General features: G+C 34.7%; 21 non-coding genes across 21 annotated transcripts; 12 read left to right on the top strand and 9 right to left on the bottom strand.

The window, feature by feature from the left end:
- Positions 1–271: 271 nt before the first annotated feature.
- Trnas-aga (transfer RNA serine (anticodon AGA)) lies at positions 272–353 on the top strand. The gene has a single exon. It is a non-coding gene; the product is annotated as a tRNA-Ser (tRNA).
- A 2,673-nt stretch (positions 354–3,026) lies between these two features.
- On the top strand, positions 3,027–3,108 carry Trnas-aga (transfer RNA serine (anticodon AGA)). The gene has a single exon. It is a non-coding gene; the product is annotated as a tRNA-Ser (tRNA).
- A 2,673-nt stretch (positions 3,109–5,781) lies between these two features.
- On the top strand, positions 5,782–5,863 carry Trnas-aga (transfer RNA serine (anticodon AGA)). The gene has a single exon. It is a non-coding gene; the product is annotated as a tRNA-Ser (tRNA).
- A 551-nt stretch (positions 5,864–6,414) lies between these two features.
- Positions 6,415–6,486, bottom strand: Trnaw-cca (transfer RNA tryptophan (anticodon CCA)). Its single transcript has one exon. It is a non-coding gene; the product is annotated as a tRNA-Trp (tRNA).
- A 404-nt stretch (positions 6,487–6,890) lies between these two features.
- Positions 6,891–6,972, top strand: Trnas-aga (transfer RNA serine (anticodon AGA)). Its single transcript has one exon. It is a non-coding gene; the product is annotated as a tRNA-Ser (tRNA).
- A 551-nt stretch (positions 6,973–7,523) lies between these two features.
- On the bottom strand, positions 7,524–7,595 carry Trnaw-cca (transfer RNA tryptophan (anticodon CCA)). Its single transcript has one exon. It is a non-coding gene; the product is annotated as a tRNA-Trp (tRNA).
- Positions 7,596–7,999: 404 nt separating this feature from the next.
- Trnas-aga (transfer RNA serine (anticodon AGA)) lies at positions 8,000–8,081 on the top strand. The gene has a single exon. It is a non-coding gene; the product is annotated as a tRNA-Ser (tRNA).
- A 551-nt stretch (positions 8,082–8,632) lies between these two features.
- Positions 8,633–8,704, bottom strand: Trnaw-cca (transfer RNA tryptophan (anticodon CCA)). Its single transcript has one exon. It is a non-coding gene; the product is annotated as a tRNA-Trp (tRNA).
- A 404-nt stretch (positions 8,705–9,108) lies between these two features.
- Positions 9,109–9,190, top strand: Trnas-aga (transfer RNA serine (anticodon AGA)). The gene has a single exon. It is a non-coding gene; the product is annotated as a tRNA-Ser (tRNA).
- Positions 9,191–9,741: 551 nt separating this feature from the next.
- Positions 9,742–9,813, bottom strand: Trnaw-cca (transfer RNA tryptophan (anticodon CCA)). The gene has a single exon. It is a non-coding gene; the product is annotated as a tRNA-Trp (tRNA).
- Positions 9,814–10,217: 404 nt separating this feature from the next.
- Trnas-aga (transfer RNA serine (anticodon AGA)) lies at positions 10,218–10,299 on the top strand. Its single transcript has one exon. It is a non-coding gene; the product is annotated as a tRNA-Ser (tRNA).
- Positions 10,300–10,850: 551 nt separating this feature from the next.
- Positions 10,851–10,922, bottom strand: Trnaw-cca (transfer RNA tryptophan (anticodon CCA)). Its single transcript has one exon. It is a non-coding gene; the product is annotated as a tRNA-Trp (tRNA).
- Positions 10,923–11,326: 404 nt separating this feature from the next.
- On the top strand, positions 11,327–11,408 carry Trnas-aga (transfer RNA serine (anticodon AGA)). The gene has a single exon. It is a non-coding gene; the product is annotated as a tRNA-Ser (tRNA).
- A 551-nt stretch (positions 11,409–11,959) lies between these two features.
- Positions 11,960–12,031, bottom strand: Trnaw-cca (transfer RNA tryptophan (anticodon CCA)). Its single transcript has one exon. It is a non-coding gene; the product is annotated as a tRNA-Trp (tRNA).
- A 404-nt stretch (positions 12,032–12,435) lies between these two features.
- On the top strand, positions 12,436–12,517 carry Trnas-aga (transfer RNA serine (anticodon AGA)). Its single transcript has one exon. It is a non-coding gene; the product is annotated as a tRNA-Ser (tRNA).
- A 551-nt stretch (positions 12,518–13,068) lies between these two features.
- On the bottom strand, positions 13,069–13,140 carry Trnaw-cca (transfer RNA tryptophan (anticodon CCA)). Its single transcript has one exon. It is a non-coding gene; the product is annotated as a tRNA-Trp (tRNA).
- Positions 13,141–13,561: 421 nt separating this feature from the next.
- Positions 13,562–13,643, top strand: Trnas-aga (transfer RNA serine (anticodon AGA)). The gene has a single exon. It is a non-coding gene; the product is annotated as a tRNA-Ser (tRNA).
- A 551-nt stretch (positions 13,644–14,194) lies between these two features.
- Trnaw-cca (transfer RNA tryptophan (anticodon CCA)) lies at positions 14,195–14,266 on the bottom strand. Its single transcript has one exon. It is a non-coding gene; the product is annotated as a tRNA-Trp (tRNA).
- Positions 14,267–14,670: 404 nt separating this feature from the next.
- On the top strand, positions 14,671–14,752 carry Trnas-aga (transfer RNA serine (anticodon AGA)). Its single transcript has one exon. It is a non-coding gene; the product is annotated as a tRNA-Ser (tRNA).
- A 551-nt stretch (positions 14,753–15,303) lies between these two features.
- Trnaw-cca (transfer RNA tryptophan (anticodon CCA)) lies at positions 15,304–15,375 on the bottom strand. Its single transcript has one exon. It is a non-coding gene; the product is annotated as a tRNA-Trp (tRNA).
- A 404-nt stretch (positions 15,376–15,779) lies between these two features.
- On the top strand, positions 15,780–15,861 carry Trnas-aga (transfer RNA serine (anticodon AGA)). Its single transcript has one exon. It is a non-coding gene; the product is annotated as a tRNA-Ser (tRNA).
- Positions 15,862–20,206: the final 4,345 nt, after the last annotated feature.

Raw genomic sequence — 20,206 nt, 5'->3', positions numbered from 1 at the left:
AACACGAATCAATCATGATAATTTATAGACAAAATGTTCAAGACAAACTTGAATATTGAAAATATCGCCTGCGGCTACAATCCAAAATTGTTTGCCGAATTTAACTCTAGTTACTATAATTTAACAAAGGCTAAGTTTCCTAATTCAGACTTGCTAATGGAAATTTAAGAACTTATCAGATGACTTCCGACTGACGATGTGGCACTTACGACAGGTTGTTGTCGCATCTGGTATTAAGTATAAAGGAGTTAATTTTGGACGAACGTATCAAGTCGTCGTGGCCGAGTGGTTAAGGCGATAGACTAGAAATCTATTGGGGTCTCCCCGCACAGGTTCGAATCCTGTCGACGACGCAGACTTTTTGATATCCACTTTTTGTAATGAATCACACACACTGCTCACTCAACGCGCTCAAAGACAAGTAGGAATCAAAGTTATCGATAAGTTAACCACAGATTGATTCTGTCCTGAAAACGACCATTTTGAATGAATTCAGATGTTAATATGACAGAGTTCATTCAGCTCAACTGTGGACTGAGGAAGATCGTTAAGGTATCATGCATAGAGGAAGAAAAAAGGCACACACTCTCAGTATCAATCCTAACAATTTCGGGGAGATAAACGGTGATTTGCCAGTAAATACTTTGATTTTGATAAAAATCGTTAGCTTTCCTATCTTCCGTCTGAAATTAAATTGTTATTGGAGGAAAACTGTTAGATACAAATTAAGAATAACGTATGTGAGAATCTTTGTGTTTCACTGACATGTAACTTGAACGAGAAACAGGCATCAAGTAGGTATCTCTTTCACTCACACAGTTTTCAATCAGTTTCTTTCAATTGTCACAAACGTTGAATGTGAGACCTTTTCAATATTTCTAGAAAATTGCATCAAAAATACATATGACCCCGACGTGATTCGAACACGCAACCTTCTGATCTGGAGTCAGACGCGCTTTTTTTTTTTTTATCTTTATTATAATCTCACTTCTATATACATATCACAGATTACAATTACACATATATAAAACATTTATATCAATTATTGTCATTTTTCCCTGAAAAAAAAACAACAAAAAACAACAATAAAATCTCTCATTTTCTCTAAGTCTACAAATCGCTCATTTTCTCTAAGTTATCAAAATGTCCTATATTAAACTGATTATATCAATGTAACTTTTTTAATCAGTCTATCCTATGATAAACTAATTGTATAAATATACTGTCTTTTTTTTATATTTTCATTTTTATATATAAAACAATAAAATAGCCTTTGAACTATTACAAGAAAAAATACACAAAATGTTAGCATACGCAAATGTTATTTCAACTTATATTTTTAAGTCCTAACAAAAATAGGTTGGTTTCCAAACCTAAGTTTTGATACATAATAAACAATATAATTAAAGAGTTAATTCACGCACGAAACGGATCTTGTTTTTTTCCAAATAACTGTTCATTCCACAAAACACCACGGACAAAGTTTGTTAACTTCCGCGTATCTTTCTAATTTCGGAACATGAAAAACATAACTACTAATATCTTCATCGTCCGTTTTTCTCAAATCTCTAAATCTATTAATATAAAACATTGTGTCTTCATAACCTGATTTGTTCGTATCAAGATTCAGATGATTTATTTTCTGCTTTGTTACATTACAAATAACTATTGTATCTCTCTTTTTAATTTTTCCTAATACTAGATCGCCTTCTGGTCGTCTATTAAACACTATATTCTGATAATGGCTATCGTTACACGGACTATTCCCGGTTATTATCGATTTGGATGCGACTGTTTTTATTTCGTCATCTATTTCTACACGTTCACATTCCTTTATATTTGTGTGTACACTTTGTTTTTTAATTTCCGCACTCGTTCCACATATCGAATTACGACACACTCTTTTTCCAGGTGGCGATTCATTGTTGTTATTGATCGACCTGTTTATAGAAACTCGTACCGGCTGAGTAATTTTCGTTACAGGTTTAATGTGTACCTTCTCGGGGGCTACTAGCGGGAGATCTACCTTGTCAATTTGCTGATTTTCATCACACGATTCACTCATATCTTCCTCCGAACTATCGCTTTCTATATCACTAGTGTCTAGATCGTCGTCGTTTTGTGTATTCTCTATTATTTTATCTTGCCACGTTTTTAATCGTTTAGTGTCCCTGTCTTTGTTGGATATCGACTTATGCTTTACACTTTTGTTTACATTCACCAATTCACCTCTGGTCCAAATCAACGAAATTCGCATTTTATCCCCTAGGTAATTCGAATTCCAAGTAAATTGTTCATATTCATCTACAATACTGTTAATGAGTGCAACTAATGGTTTTGGTAATTTCTCCATTATAATGTCCCTTCTGCGAGCCTCAATATTTTCACATGAAGAAGAAAAGTTCACAAAACATCATATAAAGGCACTATTTTTGCATAAATGTCAGTAATTAAACTTACATAACTGTTTGGGAAGTGTTTTTAACTATTTCCGGCTGGTAATATCCAAATCCAATAGATAATATAACTTCAAAACAGGACAAGCAAAATATACGTCTACATAGGTGTAAGGTGCACTCGACTTTCCCTGAGTCAGACGCGCTACCGTTGCGCCACGGAGTCCTTCTTCCAACCTAATGGAATTTTTAGTCTATAACGCTCAGGTTATTATCGATCCTGCTAAACCTGTACCCCTCCCTTTGGCTGTAAAAAAATAAAATCGTGTTTTCCTTACTTTTTGAAAAATATACGATTCAACACGAATCAATCATGATAATTTATAGACAAAATGTTCAAGACAAACTTGAATATTGAAAATATCGCCTGCGGCTACAATCCAAAATTGTTTGCCGAATTTAACTCTAGTTACTATAATTTAACAAAGGCTAAGTTTCCTAATTCAGACTTGCTAATGGAAATTTAAGAACTTATCAGATGACTTCCGACTGACGATGTGGCACTTACGACAGGTTGTTGTCGCATCTGGTATTAAGTATAAAGGAGTTAATTTTGGACGAACGTATCAAGTCGTCGTGGCCGAGTGGTTAAGGCGATAGACTAGAAATCTATTGGGGTCTCCCCGCACAGGTTCGAATCCTGTCGACGACGCAGACTTTTTGATATCCACTTTTTGTAATGAATCACACACACTGCTCACTCAACGCGCTCAAAGACAAGTAGGAATCAAAGTTATCGATAAGTTAACCACAGATTGATTCTGTCCTGAAAACGACCATTTTGAATGAATTCAGATGTTAATATGACAGAGTTCATTCAGCTCAACTGTGGACTGAGGAAGATCGTTAAGGTATCATGCATAGAGGAAGAAAAAAGGCACACACTCTCAGTATCAATCCTAACAATTTCGGGGAGATAAACGGTGATTTGCCAGTAAATACTTTGATTTTGATAAAAATCGTTAGCTTTCCTATCTTCCGTCTGAAATTAAATTGTTATTGGAGGAAAACTGTTAGATACAAATTAAGAATAACGTATGTGAGAATCTTTGTGTTTCACTGACATGTAACTTGAACGAGAAACAGGCATCAAGTAGGTATCTCTTTCACTCACACAGTTTTCAATCAGTTTCTTTCAATTGTCACAAACGTTGAATGTGAGACCTTTTCAATATTTCTAGAAAATTGCATCAAAAATACATATGACCCCGACGTGATTCGAACACGCAACCTTCTGATCTGGAGTCAGACGCGCTTTTTTTTTTTTTATCTTTATTATAATCTCACTTCTATATACATATCACAGATTACAATTACACATATATAAAACATTTATATCAATTATTGTCATTTTTCCCTGAAAAAAAACCAACAAAAAACAACAATAAAATCTCTCATTTTCTCTAAGTCTACAAATCGCTCATTTTCTCTAAGTTATCAAAATGTCCTATATTAAACTGATTATATCAATGTAACTTTTTTAATCAGTCTATCCTATGATAAACTAATTGTATAAATATACTGTCTTCTTTTTATATTTTCATTTTTATATATAAAACAATAAAATAGCCTTTGAACTATTACAAGAAAAAATACACAAAATGTTAGCATACGCAAATGTTATTTCAACTTATATTTTTAAGTCCTAACAAAAATAGGTTGGTTTCCAAACCTAAGTTTTGATACATAATAAACAATATAATTAAAGAGTTAATTCACGCACGAAACGGATCTTGTTTTTTTCCAAATAACTGTTCATTCCACAAAACACCACGGACAAAGTTTGTTAACTTCCGCGTATCTTTCTAATTTCGGAACATGAAAAACATAACTACTAATATCTTCATCGTCCGTTTTTCTCAAATCTCTAAATCTATTAATATAAAACATTGTGTCTTCATAACCTGATTTGTTCGTATCAAGATTCAGATGATTTATTTTCTGCTTTGTTACATTACAAATAACTATTGTATCTCTCTTTTTAATTTTTCCTAATACTAGATCGCCTTCTGGTCGTCTATTAAACACTATATTCTGATAATGGCTATCGTTACACGGACTATTCCCGGTTATTATCGATTTGGATGCGACTGTTTTTATTTCGTCATCTATTTCTACACGTTCACATTCCTTTATATTTGTGTGTACACTTTGTTTTTTAATTTCCGCACTCGTTCCACATATCGAATTACGACACACTCTTTTTCCAGGTGGCGATTCATTGTTGTTATTGATCGACCTGTTTATAGAAACTCGTACCGGCTGAGTAATTTTCGTTACAGGTTTAATGTGTACCTTCTCGGGGGCTACTAGCGGGAGATCTACCTTGTCAATTTGCTGATTTTCATCACACGATTCACTCATATCTTCCTCCGAACTATCGCTTTCTATATCACTAGTGTCTAGATCGTCGTCGTTTTGTGTATTCTCTATTATTTTATCTTGCCACGTTTTTAATCGTTTAGTGTCCCTGTCTTTGTTGGATATCGACTTATGCTTTACACTTTTGTTTACATTCACCAATTCACCTCTGGTCCAAATCAACGAAATTCGCATTTTATCCCCTAGGTAATTCGAATTCCAAGTAAATTGTTCATATTCATCTACAATACTGTTAATGAGTGCAACTAATGGTTTTGGTAATTTCTCCATTATAATGTCCCTTCTGCGAGCCTCAATATTTTCACATGAAGAAGAAAAGTTCACAAAACATCATATAAAGGCACTATTTTTGCATAAATGTCAGTAATTAAACTTACATAACTGTTTGGGAAGTGTTTTTAACTATTTCCGGCTGGTAATATCCAAATCCAATAGATAATATAACTTCAAAACAGGACAAGCAAAATATACGTCTACATAGGTGTAAGGTGCACTCGACTTTCCCTGAGTCAGACGCGCTACCGTTGCGCCACGGAGTCCTTCTTCCAACCTAATGGAATTTTTAGTCTATAACGCTCAGGTTATTATCGATCCTGCTAAACCTGTACCCCTCCCTTTGGCTGTAAAAAAATAAAATCGTGTTTTCCTTACTTTTTGAAAAATATACGATTCAACACGAATCAATCATGATAATTTATAGACAAAATGTTCAAGACAAACTTGAATATTGAAAATATCGCCTGCGGCTACAATCCAAAATTGTTTGCCGAATTTAACTCTAGTTACTATAATTTAACAAAGGCTAAGTTTCCTAATTCAGACTTGCTAATGGAAATTTAAGAACTTATCAGATGACTTCCGACTGACGATGTGGCACTTACGACAGGTTGTTGTCGCATCTGGTATTAAGTATAAAGGAGTTAATTTTGGACGAACGTATCAAGTCGTCGTGGCCGAGTGGTTAAGGCGATAGACTAGAAATCTATTGGGGTCTCCCCGCACAGGTTCGAATCCTGTCGACGACGCAGACTTTTTGATATCCACTTTTTGTAATGAATCACACACACTGCTCACTCAACGCGCTCAAAGACAAGTAGGAATCAAAGTTATCGATAAGTTAACCACAGATTGATTCTGTCCTGAAAACGACCATTTTGAATGAATTCAGATGTTAATATGACAGAGTTCATTCAGCTCAACTGTGGACTGAGGAAGATCGTTAAGGTATCATGCATAGAGGAAGAAAAAAGGCACACACTCTCAGTATCAATCCTAACAATTTCGGGGAGATAAACGGTGATTTGCCAGTAAATACTTTGATTTTGATAAAAATCGTTAGCTTTCCTATCTTCCGTCTGAAATTAAATTGTTATTGGAGGAAAACTGTTAGATACAAATTAAGAATAACGTATGTGAGAATCTTTGTGTTTCACTGACATGTAACTTGAACGAGAAACAGGCATCAAGTAGGTATCTCTTTCACTCACACAGTTTTCAATCAGTTTCTTTCAATTGTCACAAACGTTGAATGTGAGACCTTTTCAATATTTCTAGAAAATTGCATCAAAAATACATATGACCCCGACGTGATTCGAACACGCAACCTTCTGATCTGGAGTCAGACGCGCTACCGTTGCGCCACGGAGTCCTTCTTCCAACCTAATGGAATTTTTAGTCTATAACGCTCAGGTTATTATCGATCCTGCTAAACCTGTACCCCTCCCTTTGGCTGTAAAAAAATAAAATCGTGTTTTCCTTACTTTTTGAAAAATATACGATTCAACACGAATCAATCATGATAATTTATAGACAAAATGTTCAAGACAAACTTGAATATTGAAAATATCGCCTGCGGCTACAATCCCAAATTGTTTGCCGAATTTAACTCTAGTTACTATAATTTAACAAAGGCTAAGTTTCCTAATTCAGACTTGCTAATGGAAATTTAAGAACTTATCAGATGACTTCCGACTGACGATGTGGCACTTACGACAGGTTGTTGTCGCATCTGGTATTAAGTATAAAGGAGTTAATTTTGGACGAACGTATCAAGTCGTCGTGGCCGAGTGGTTAAGGCGATAGACTAGAAATCTATTGGGGTCTCCCCGCACAGGTTCGAATCCTGTCGACGACGCAGACTTTTTGATATCCACTTTTTGTAATGAATCACACACACTGCTCACTCAACGCGCTCAAAGACAAGTAGGAATCAAAGTTATCGATAAGTTAACCACAGATTGATTCTGTCCTGAAAACGACCATTTTGAATGAATTCAGATGTTAATATGACAGAGTTCATTCAGCTCAACTGTGGACTGAGGAAGATCGTTAAGGTATCATGCATAGAGGAAGAAAAAAGGCACACACTCTCAGTATCAATCCTAACAATTTCGGGGAGATAAACGGTGATTTGCCAGTAAATACTTTGATTTTGATAAAAATCGTTAGCTTTCCTATCTTCCGTCTGAAATTAAATTGTTATTGGAGGAAAACTGTTCGATACAAATTAAGAATAACGTATGTGAGAATCTTTGTGTTTCACTGACATGTAACTTGAACGAGAAACAGGCATCAAGTAGGTATCTCTTTCACTCACACAGTTTTCAATCAGTTTCTTTCAATTGTCACAAACGTTGAATGTGAGACCTTTTCAATATTTCTAGAAAATTGCATCAAAAATACATATGACCCCGACGTGATTCGAACACGCAACCTTCTGATCTGGAGTCAGACGCGCTACCGTTGCGCCACGGAGTCCTTCTTCCAACCTAATGGAATTTTTAGTCTGTAACGCTCAGGTTATTATCGATCCTGCTAAACCTGTACCCCTCCCTTTGGCTGTAAAAAAATAAAATCGTATTTTCCTTACTTTTTGAAAAATATACGATTCAACACGAATCAATCATGATAATTTATAGACAAAATGTTCAAGACAAACTTGAATATTGAAAATATCGCCTGCGGCTACAATCCAAAATTGTTTGCCGAATTTAACTCTAGTTACTATAATTTAACAAAGGCTAAGTTTCCTAATTCAGACTTGCTAATGGAAATTTAAGAACTTATCAGATGACTTCCGACTGACGATGTGGCACTTACGACAGGTTGTTGTCGCATCTGGTATTAAGTATAAAGGAGTTAATTTTGGACGAACGTATCAAGTCGTCGTGGCCGAGTGGTTAAGGCGATAGACTAGAAATCTATTGGGGTCTCCCCGCACAGGTTCGAATCCTGTCGACGACGCAGACTTTTTGATATCCACTTTTTGTAATGAATCACACACACTGCTCACTCAACGCGCTCAAAGACAAGTAGGAATCAAAGTTATCGATAAGTTAACCACAGATTGATTCTGTCCTGAAAACGACCATTTTGAATGAATTCAGATGTTAATATGACAGAGTTCATTCAGCTCAACTGTGGACTGAGGAAGATCGTTAAGGTATCATGCATAGAGGAAGAAAAAAGGCACACACTCTCAGTATCAATCCTAACAATTTCGGGGAGATAAACGGTGATTTGCCAGTAAATACTTTGATTTTGATAAAAATCGTTAGCTTTCCTATCTTCCGTCTGAAATTAAATTGTTATTGGAGGAAAACTGTTAGATACAAATTAAGAATAACGTATGTGAGAATCTTTGTGTTTCACTGACATGTAACTTGAACGAGAAACAGGCATCAAGTAGGTATCTCTTTCACTCACACAGTTTTCAATCAGTTTCTTTCAATTGTCACAAACGTTGAATGTGAGACCTTTTCAATATTTCTAGAAAATTGCATCAAAAATACATATGACCCCGACGTGATTCGAACACGCAACCTTCTGATCTGGAGTCAGACGCGCTACCGTTGCGCCACGGAGTCCTTCCTCCAACCTAATGGAATTTTTAGTCTATAACGCTCAGGTTATTATCGATCCTGCTAAACCTGTACCCCTCCCTTTGGCTGTAAAAAAATAAAATCGTGTTTTCCTTACTTTTTGAAAAATATACGATTCAACACGAATCAATCATGATAATTTATAGACAAAATGTTCAAGACAAACTTGAATATTGAAAATATCGCCTGCGGCTACAATCCAAAATTGTTTGCCGAATTTAACTCTAGTTACTATAATTTAACAAAGGCTAAGTTTCCTAATTCAGACTTGCTAATGGAAATTTAAGAACTTATCAGATGACTTCCGACTGACGATGTGGCACTTACGACAGGTTGTTGTCGCATCTGGTATTAAGTATAAAGGAGTTAATTTTGGACGAACGTATCAAGTCGTCGTGGCCGAGTGGTTAAGGCGATAGACTAGAAATCTATTGGGGTCTCCCCGCACAGGTTCGAATCCTGTCGACGACGCAGACTTTTTGATATCCACTTTTTGTAATGAATCACACACACTGCTCACTCAACGCGCTCAAAGACAAGTAGGAATCAAAGTTATCGATAAGTTAACCACAGATTGATTCTGTCCTGAAAACGACCATTTTGAATGAATTCAGATGTTAATATGACAGAGTTCATTCAGCTCAACTGTGGACTGAGGAAGATCGTTAAGGTATCATGCATAGAGGAAGAAAAAAGGCACACACTCTCAGTATCAATCCTAACAATTTCGGGGAGATAAACGGTGATTTGCCAGTAAATACTTTGATTTTGATAAAAATCGTTAGCTTTCCTATCTTCCGTCTGAAATTAAATTGTTATTGGAGGAAAACTGTTAGATACAAATTAAGAATAACGTATGTGAGAATCTTTGTGTTTCACTGACATGTAACTTGAACGAGAAACAGGCATCAAGTAGGTATCTCTTTCACTCACACAGTTTTCAATCAGTTTCTTTCAATTGTCACAAACGTTGAATGTGAGACCTTTTCAATATTTCTAGAAAATTGCATCAAAAATACATATGACCCCGACGTGATTCGAACACGCAACCTTCTGATCTGGAGTCAGACGCGCTACCGTTGCGCCACGGAGTCCTTCTTCCAACCTAATGGAATTTTTAGTCTATAACGCTCAGGTTATTATCGATCCTGCTAAACCTGTACCCCTCCCTTTGGCTGTAAAAAAATAAAATCGTGTTTTCCTTACTTTTTGAAAAATATACGATTCAACACGAATCAATCATGATAATTTATAGACAAAATGTTCAAGACAAACTTGAATATTGAAAATATCGCCTGCGGCTACAATCCAAAATTGTTTGCCGAATTTAACTCTAGTTACTATAATTTAACAAAGGCTAAGTTTCCTAATTCAGACTTGCTAATGGAAATTTAAGAACTTATCAGATGACTTCCGACTGACGATGTGGCACTTACGACAGGTTGTTGTCGCATCTGGTATTAAGTATAAAGGAGTTAATTTTGGACGAACGTATCAAGTCGTCGTGGCCGAGTGGTTAAGGCGATAGACTAGAAATCTATTGGGGTCTCCCCGCACAGGTTCGAATCCTGTCGACGACGCAGACTTTTTGATATCCACTTTTTGTAATGAATCACACACACTGCTCACTCAACGCGCTCAAAGACAAGTAGGAATCAAAGTTATCGATAAGTTAACCACAGATTGATTCTGTCCTGAAAACGACCATTTTGAATGAATTCAGATGTTAATATGACAGAGTTCATTCAGCTCAACTGTGGACTGAGGAAGATCGTTAAGGTATCATGCATAGAGGAAGAAAAAAGGCACACACTCTCAGTATCAATCCTAACAATTTCGGGGAGATAAACGGTGATTTGCCAGTAAATACTTTGATTTTGATAAAAATCGTTAGCTTTCCTATCTTCCGTCTGAAATTAAATTGTTATTGGAGGAAAACTGTTAGATACAAATTAAGAATAACGTATGTGAGAATCTTTGTGTTTCACTGACATGTAACTTGAACGAGAAACAGGCATCAAGTAGGTATCTCTTTCACTCACACAGTTTTCAATCAGTTTCTTTCAATTGTCACAAACGTTGAATGTGAGACCTTTTCAATATTTCTAGAAAATTGCATCAAAAATACATATGACCCCGACGTGATTCGAACACGCAACCTTCTGATCTGGAGTCAGACGCGCTACCGTTGCGCCACGGAGTCCTTCTTCCAACCTAATGGAATTTTTAGTCTATAACGCTCAGGTTATTATCGATCCTGCTAAACCTGTACCCCTCCCTTTGGCTGTAAAAAAATAATATCGTGTTTTCCTTACTTTTTGAAAAATATACGATTCAACACGAATCAATCATGATAATTTATAGACAAAATGTTCAAGACAAACTTGAATATTGAAAATATCGCCTGCGGCTACAATCCAAAATTGTTTGCCGAATTTAACTCTAGTTACTATAATTTAACAAAGGCTAAGTTTCCTAATTCAGACTTGCTAATGGAAATTTAAGAACTTATCAGATGACTTCCGACTGACGATGTGGCACTTACGACAGGTTGTTGTCGCATCTGGTATTAAGTATAAAGGAGTTAATTTTGGACGAACGTATCAAGTCGTCGTGGCCGAGTGGTTAAGGCGATAGACTAGAAATCTATTGGGGTCTCCCCGCACAGGTTCGAATCCTGTCGACGACGCAGACTTTTTGATATCCACTTTTTGTAATGAATCACACACACTGCTCACTCAACGCGCTCAAAGACAAGTAGGAATCAAAGTTATCGATAAGTTAACCACAGATTGATTCTGTCCTGAAAACGACCATTTTGAATGAATTCAGATGTTAATATGACAGAGTTCATTCAGCTCAACTGTGGACTGAGGAAGATCGTTAAGGTATCATGCATAGAGGAAGAAAAAAGGCACACACTCTCAGTATCAATCCTAACAATTTCGGGGAGATAAACGGTGATTTGCCAGTAAATACTTTGATTTTGATAAAAATCGTTAGCTTTCCTATCTTCCGTCTGAAATTAAATTGTTATTGGAGGAAAACTGTTAGATACAAATTAAGAATAACGTATGTGAGAATCTTTGTGTTTCACTGACATGTAACTTGAACGAGAAACAGGCATCAAGTAGGTATCTCTTTCACTCACACAGTTTTCAATCAGTTTCTTTCAATTGTCACAAACGTTGAATGTGAGACCTTTTCAATATTTCTAGAAAATTGCATCAAAAATACATATGACCCCGACGTGATTCGAACACGCAACCTTCTGATCTGGAGTCAGACGCGCTACCGTTGCGCCACGGAGTCCTTCTTCCAACCTAATGGAATTTTTAGTCTATAACGCTCAGGTTATTATCGATCCTGCTAAACCTGTACCCCTCCCTTTGGCTGTAAAAAAATAAAATCGTGTTTTCCTTACTTTTTGAAAAATATACGATTCAACACGAATCAATCATGATAATTTATAGACAAAATGTTCAAGACAAACTTGAATATTGAAAATATCGCCTGCGGCTACAATCCAAAATTGTTTGCCGAATTTAACTCTAGTTACTATAATTTAACAAAGGCTAAGTTTCCTAATTCAGACTTGCTAATGGAAATTTAAGAACTTATCAGATGACTTCCGACTGACGATGTGGCACTTACGACAGGTTGTTGTCGCATCTGGTATTAAGTATAAAGGAGTTAATTTTGGACGAACGTATCAAGTCGTCGTGGCCGAGTGGTTAAGGCGATAGACTAGAAATCTATTGGGGTCTCCCCGCACAGGTTCGAATCCTGTCGACGACGCAGACTTTTTGATATCCACTTTTTGTAATGAATCACACACACTGCTCACTCAACGCGCTCAAAGACAAGTAGGAATCAAAGTTATCGATAAGTTAACCACAGATTGATTCTGTCCTGAAAACGACCATTTTGAATGAATTCAGATGTTAATATGACAGAGTTCATTCAGCTCAACTGTGGACTGAGGAAGATCGTTAAGGTATCATGCATAGAGGAAGAAAAAAGGCACACACTCTCAGTATCAATCCTAACAATTTCGGGGAGATAAACGGTGATTTGCCAGTAAATACTTTGATTTTGATAAAAATCGTTAGCTTTCCTATCTTCCGTCTGAAATTAAATTGTTATTGGAGGAAAACTGTTAGATACAAATTAAGAATAACGTATGTGAGAATCTTTGTGTTTCACTGACATGTAACTTGAACGAGAAACAGGCATCAAGTAGGTATCTCTTTCACTCACACAGTTTTCAATCAGTTTCTTTCAATTGTCACAAACGTTGAATGTGAGACCTTTTCAATATTTCTAGAAAATTGCATCAAAAATACATATGACCCCGACGTGATTCGAACACGCAACCTTCTGATCTGGAGTCAGACGCGCTACCGTTGCGCCACGGAGTCCGTTGCGCCACGGAGTCCTTCTTCCAACCTAATGGAATTTTTAGTCTATAACGCTCAGGTTATTATCGATCCTGCTAAACCTGTACCCCTCCCTTTGGCTGTAAAAAAATAAAATCGTGTTTTCCTTACTTTTTGAAAAATATACGATTCAACACGAATCAATCATGATAATTTATAGACAAAATGTTCAAGACAAACTTGAATATTGAAAATATCGCCTGCGGCTACAATCCAAAATTGTTTGCCGAATTTAACTCTAGTTACTATAATTTAACAAAGGCTAAGTTTCCTAATTCAGACTTGCTAATGGAAATTTAAGAACTTATCAGATGACTTCCGACTGACGATGTGGCACTTACGACAGGTTGTTGTCGCATCTGGTATTAAGTATAAAGGAGTTAATTTTGGACGAACGTATCAAGTCGTCGTGGCCGAGTGGTTAAGGCGATAGACTAGAAATCTATTGGGGTCTCCCCGCACAGGTTCGAATCCTGTCGACGACGCAGACTTTTTGATATCCACTTTTTGTAATGAATCACACACACTGCTCACTCAACGCGCTCAAAGACAAGTAGGAATCAAAGTTATCGATAAGTTAACCACAGATTGATTCTGTCCTGAAAACGACCATTTTGAATGAATTCAGATGTTAATATGACAGAGTTCATTCAGCTCAACTGTGGACTGAGGAAGATCGTTAAGGTATCATGCATAGAGGAAGAAAAAAGGCACACACTCTCAGTATCAATCCTAACAATTTCGGGGAGATAAACGGTGATTTGCCAGTAAATACTTTGATTTTGATAAAAATCGTTAGCTTTCCTATCTTCCGTCTGAAATTAAATTGTTATTGGAGGAAAACTGTTAGATACAAATTAAGAATAACGTATGTGAGAATCTTTGTGTTTCACTGACATGTAACTTGAACGAGAAACAGGCATCAAGTAGGTATCTCTTTCACTCACACAGTTTTCAATCAGTTTCTTTCAATTGTCACAAACGTTGAATGTGAGACCTTTTCAATATTTCTAGAAAATTGCATCAAAAATACATATGACCCCGACGTGATTCGAACACGCAACCTTCTGATCTGGAGTCAGACGCGCCACCGTTGCGCCACGGAGTCCTTCTTCCAACCTAATGGAATTTTTAGTCTATAACGCTCAGGTTATTATCGATCCTGCTAAACCTGTACCCCTCCCTTTGGCTGTAAAAAAATAAAATCGTGTTTTCCTTACTTTTTGAAAAATATACGATTCAACACGAATCAATCATGATAATTTATAGACAAAATGTTCAAGACAAACTTGAATATTGAAAATATCGCCTGCGGCTACAATCCAAAATTGTTTGCCGAATTTAACTCTAGTTACTATAATTTAACAAAGGCTAAGTTTCCTAATTCAGACTTGCTAATGGAAATTTAAGAACTTATCAGATGACTTCCGACTGACGATGTGGCACTTACGACAGGTTGTTGTCGCATCTGGTATTAAGTATAAAGGAGTTAATTTTGGACGAACGTATCAAGTCGTCGTGGCCGAGTGGTTAAGGCGATAGACTAGAAATCTATTGGGGTCTCCCCGCACAGGTTCGAATCCTGTCGACGACGCAGACTTTTTGATATCCACTTTTTGTAATGAATCACACACACTGCTCACTCAACGCGCTCAAAGACAAGTAGGAATCAAAGTTATCGATAAGTTAACCACAGATTGATTCTGTCCTGAAAACGACCATTTTGAATGAATTCAGATGTTAATATGACAGAGTTCATTCAGCTCAACTGTGGACTGAGGAAGATCGTTAAGGTATCATGCATAGAGGAAGAAAAAAGGCACACACTCTCAGTATCAATCCTAACAATTTCGGGGAGATAAACGGTGATTTGCCAGTAAATACTTTGATTTTGATAAAAATCGTTAGCTTTCCTATCTTCCGTCTGAAATTAAATTGTTATTGGAGGAAAACTGTTAGATACAAATTAAGAATAACGTATGTGAGAATCTTTGTGTTTCACTGACATGTAACTTGAACGAGAAACAGGCATCAAGTAGGTATCTCTTTCACTCACACAGTTTTCAATCAGTTTCTTTCAATTGTCACAAACGTTGAATGTGAGACCTTTTCAATATTTCTAGAAAATTGCATCAAAAATACATATGACCCCGACGTGATTCGAACACGCAACCTTCTGATCTGGAGTCAGACGCGCTACCGTTGCGCCACGGAGTCCTTCTTCCAACCTAATGGAATTTTTAGTCTATAACGCTCAGGTTATTATCGATCCTGCTAAACCTGTACCCCTCCCTTTGGCTGTAAAAAAATAAAATCGTGTTTTCCTTACTTTTTGAAAAATATACGATTCAACACGAATCAATCATGATAATTTATAGACAAAATGTTCAAGACAAACTTGAATATTGAAAATATCGCCTGCGGCTACAATCCAAAATTGTTTGCCGAATTTAACTCTAGTTACTATAATTTAACAAAGGCTAAGTTTCCTAATTCAGACTTGCTAATGGAAATTTAAGAACTTATCAGATGACTTCCGACTGACGATGTGGCACTTACGACAGGTTGTTGTCGCATCTGGTATTAAGTATAAAGGAGTTAATTTTGGACGAACGTATCAAGTCGTCGTGGCCGAGTGGTTAAGGCGATAGACTAGAAATCTATTGGGGTCTCCCCGCACAGGTTCGAATCCTGTCGACGACGCAGACTTTTTGATATCCACTTTTTGTAATGAATCACACACACTGCTCACTCAACGCGCTCAAAGACAAGTAGGAATCAAAGTTATCGATAAGTTAACCACAGATTGATTCTGTCCTGAAAACGACCATTTTGAATGAATTCAGATGTTAATATGACAGAGTTCATTCAGCTCAACTGTGGACTGAGGAAGATCGTTAAGGTATCATGCATAGAGGAAGAAAAAAGGCACACACTCTCAGTATCAATCCTAACAATTTCGGGGAGATAAACGGTGATTTGCCAGTAAATACTTTGATTTTGATAAAAATCGTTAGCTTTCCTATCTTCCGTCTGAAATTAAATTGTTATTGGAGGAAAACTGTTAGATACAAATTAAGAATAACGTATGTGAGAATCTTTGTGTTTCACTGACATGTAACTTGAACGAGAAACAGGCATCAAGTAGGTATCTCTTTCACTCACACAGTTTTCAATCAGTTTCTTTCAATTGTCACAAACGTTGAATGTGAGACCTTTTCAATATTTCTAGAAAATTGCATCAAAAATACATATGACCCCGACGTGATTCGAACACGCAACCTTCTGATCTGGAGTCAGACGCGCTTTTTTTTTTATCTTTATTAAAATCAAACATCATATAATACAAATAAAACAAAATATAAAATCAATTGTCCTTGATTGTTCTCATTATATACTATATACTATACTTTGTATTCACAATACTATCAATTCACATTTCAGTTACACAATAATTATTACAATTTAAAGACTAGAACATTGTCTGTTTCTTCTAACAACGGGTTATCCATTACAAACTTTTTTTGAAATATATGACTCATATTATGACTTTGACAGAGATAGACATACATATATGTTACATAATGTTTTAATGTATATTGAAATAATTTAATCAAATTTACATTAGAATAACCACTATTTAACAAGTTTCTCCTTCTGAAGATACAATATCTGGCAACAGACATAAAAAAATTAAGAAAAGAATCATTTACACCTTTCATATGCCATCGCAATCCCAAAATCAATAGTTCCTCACTTCTTACTAAACTTATCTTATCTGAATCACAGTTTTCAAACATTCTAACCAATAAAGATGACAAATAGTTATGAAAATCTTCAAGTTTATCACAATTCATAAATATATGCAGGATGTCTTCTTTTTCACTGCAACATACTTTACAGATATTATCATCAACTAAGCCTATCTTTTGAAGTTTTACATTAGTAAAAATACAGTTATGTAACACCTTAAAGTCTAACTCAACCAAATTAGAAGGTTTCCAATACATATTGACATGTTCCCATATTCTACTGAATGCTTCAGAAGTCACATCAAATTCTGATTTCCATAACTCAATACCAACAGGTTCTTCAACAATATTTTCCAACATAATAGTATATAATGTTTTAGTACTACATAATTTCAAATCATAATGCACATTTTTACAAATAATTGAAATGTCTATTGTTCTTGGCATAGATATTCTGTGAATATCAGAGTTCACTGTGTTTTTCCATTCTACAGGTATAGCATTCAACAAATTTCTATATCTATCAACTACATATTGTACATTAACATCTTCATATACAATTTGAATCATTTCAACTATAGCATGATCTGGCAAGAAACCAGTTTTTACTTCAAAGCATATATCTTTGAGACAAACAATACCAGCACCTATAAAATCGTGCCATACAATTGTTCTATTATTAAGTACAATATTTGGATTAACAAACAAAGGCTGGTCATAAACATTTTCTACAGACAACGGAAACTCTATATTTTTCCTTATACAATTCAATGCATGAAAAAATTCTTGATAAACAACAGGAAGTTTTTTCAATTCACAATTTGGTATCACTGTATAAAAAACATTATGACAAAGTTTCATTTCATAAATTGAGGAAACAAAATACTTAAATGTGTATTTCCATAACACTTGATATTCATCATCTAACAATCTACCTAAAAATTTTAGCCTGAAAGCATATATTTTACATTTGATATCAGCAACATTTAAACCACCTCTACTTTTATCATCTATTATACAGTTGTATTTTACTAAATGACATCCATTTTTCCATATAAAATTCAGACAAAGTCTTTTGATCTCTATATAAGCCCATTCAGGTAATGCAGTAACAAACAATGCGTACCAAAATCTAGATAACATCAGTGAATTAATTACACTAACCCTGCCATGTATAGTTAATCTTCTCAATAACCATAAGTTGAGAAGAGATTTTATCTGAACTATTTTATTTTTCCAATTCATTTCATCACACATTTTTCTATTTTTTCCAATAAAAACTCCTAACAGTTGAAAATAATCTTCACAAACTTTAAGACCAATATGATCTTTTTCTACTACAGATAAAGTACCAGTACCTAAACATATTATCTCTGACTTTTGTCTGTTTATTTTAGCACCTGTTGCTTTGCTATACAAATCAAATTCCTTAAACACTTCAGGAATTGATTCCTTATTACATAAAGATAATGTAGTATCATCTGCATGCTGATAAATTAATCCCTCTTTATCACAATTAGGGACTTTTATACCTTTGATTTTGTCATTTTTAACAATTCTACAATGTAAAGGTTCAGCAGCAAGAACATATAACAATGCACTTATTGGGCAGCCTTGTCTAATACCATTTTTAATATGAAAATAGTTTGTCAAAAATCCATTACATTTTACAGCACTATTAATACCATTATAAAATATTTCAATCCATTTTACAAATCTATCACCAAATCCATATTTTCTTAACACATATAACAAATATTTATGACTCACTCTGTCAAATGCTTTTTCCTGATCTAATTTCATTATATACCCTTCAAGTTCATCTTTTTCAATAAGTTCTATAATATCTCTTACATTTGCAATATTATTTGATATATCCCTACCAATAATACAGCATGTTTGATCATTAGATACAATCTTAGGTAACACTACCTTAAATCTATTTGCCATTATCCTGGCTAATATTTTATAATCAACCTGTAGTAATGAAATAGGTCTATAATTTTTCAAAGACTTTTTATCACCTTTCTTTTTATATATAAGACTAATCACTCCACATTTCATAGATCTGCCTAAAACCCCTTCTTTTTCAATAACATTAAACAAATCAAATAAAACATTTCTGAGTTCATTATAAAATTGACAGTAAAACTCAACTGTGAGTCCATCAGACCCTGGACTTTTATTTTTTGACATTTGATTTATTGCTTTAAAAATTTCTTCATGTGAAATATCAGCATCACAAAAACTACAATCATTGTCATCTATTTTTGTATCTACACTATCTAACAATTCTGACATTTTATCATTATCTGTATCTACACATGAGTACAATTCTTTATAAAATTTATATTGTAAATCTAAAATACCTTCAGTAGCATAAACTGATTCATTATTTTCATTTAGTAATTCTTTTATAGAATTATTCTCTTGTTTATATTTCTCCAAATTTAAAAAATACTTTGTACATTTATCTGACTCAACAGCCCAAATAGCTTTTGATCTGAGTACTGCACCTCTACATTTTTCTAATTCATATGCTGACAACTCAAGTTTCAAATTTTCTAACTTAGCTACATCAACATCTACACCACAAGCAGCTTTTTCACATAAAAAATTGATCTGCCTTTCTAATCTATAAAAATCTCTTCTATTTTCTTTTGCCATTTTAGAAGAAAAAATTTGAGAATATCTCTTTATTTTATATTTAAGATTATCCCACCAAATCATTAAATCTTTATTATACAATTCATTTTCTTTTTCATCAGAAATAATTTCTTTTACTCTCCTTACATATTCTTCATTACATAATAATGTATTATTGAGGACCCACAATCCAGGACCTCTTTCAATATTACTACAGTTAAAATTCATAATTACAAACGAATGATCACTTAAACTAGTAGTATTATAATATACATTCTGAACATAAGAAGATAACTTTTTATTTACAAGGAAATAATCAATTCTACTTTGTTGTAATTCTCCATTACAAATTCTTTTCCATGAAAATATTCTAGAACTTTTATTTCTAGTACGCCATACATCATACAAATTGTTATTTTCAATCAAGTCACATAATTTTTTACATGGTTCATCAATAACATGATTACTTTTACCACCTCTATCTAACATAGATAGAGAAGTATTAAAATCCCCACCAATTATCAAGTTATCTAACTTTTCAGTATACTGTTTAACAAAGTTAAAAAAGATAACTCTTTCAGCATTAACATTTGGAGCATACAATGAAATTACATTAAACAATTGTCCATCTTCTTCATATGTTATATGAA

This window comes from Mytilus edulis, chromosome 12 (genome assembly GCF_963676685.1).
Source record: "Mytilus edulis chromosome 12, xbMytEdul2.2, whole genome shotgun sequence".
NCBI classification, from domain to species: Eukaryota; Metazoa; Mollusca; class Bivalvia; order Mytilida; family Mytilidae; genus Mytilus; species Mytilus edulis.
Note: the sequence above shows the minus strand (reverse complement) of the source record. Positions and strands in the feature narration are given on the sequence as shown.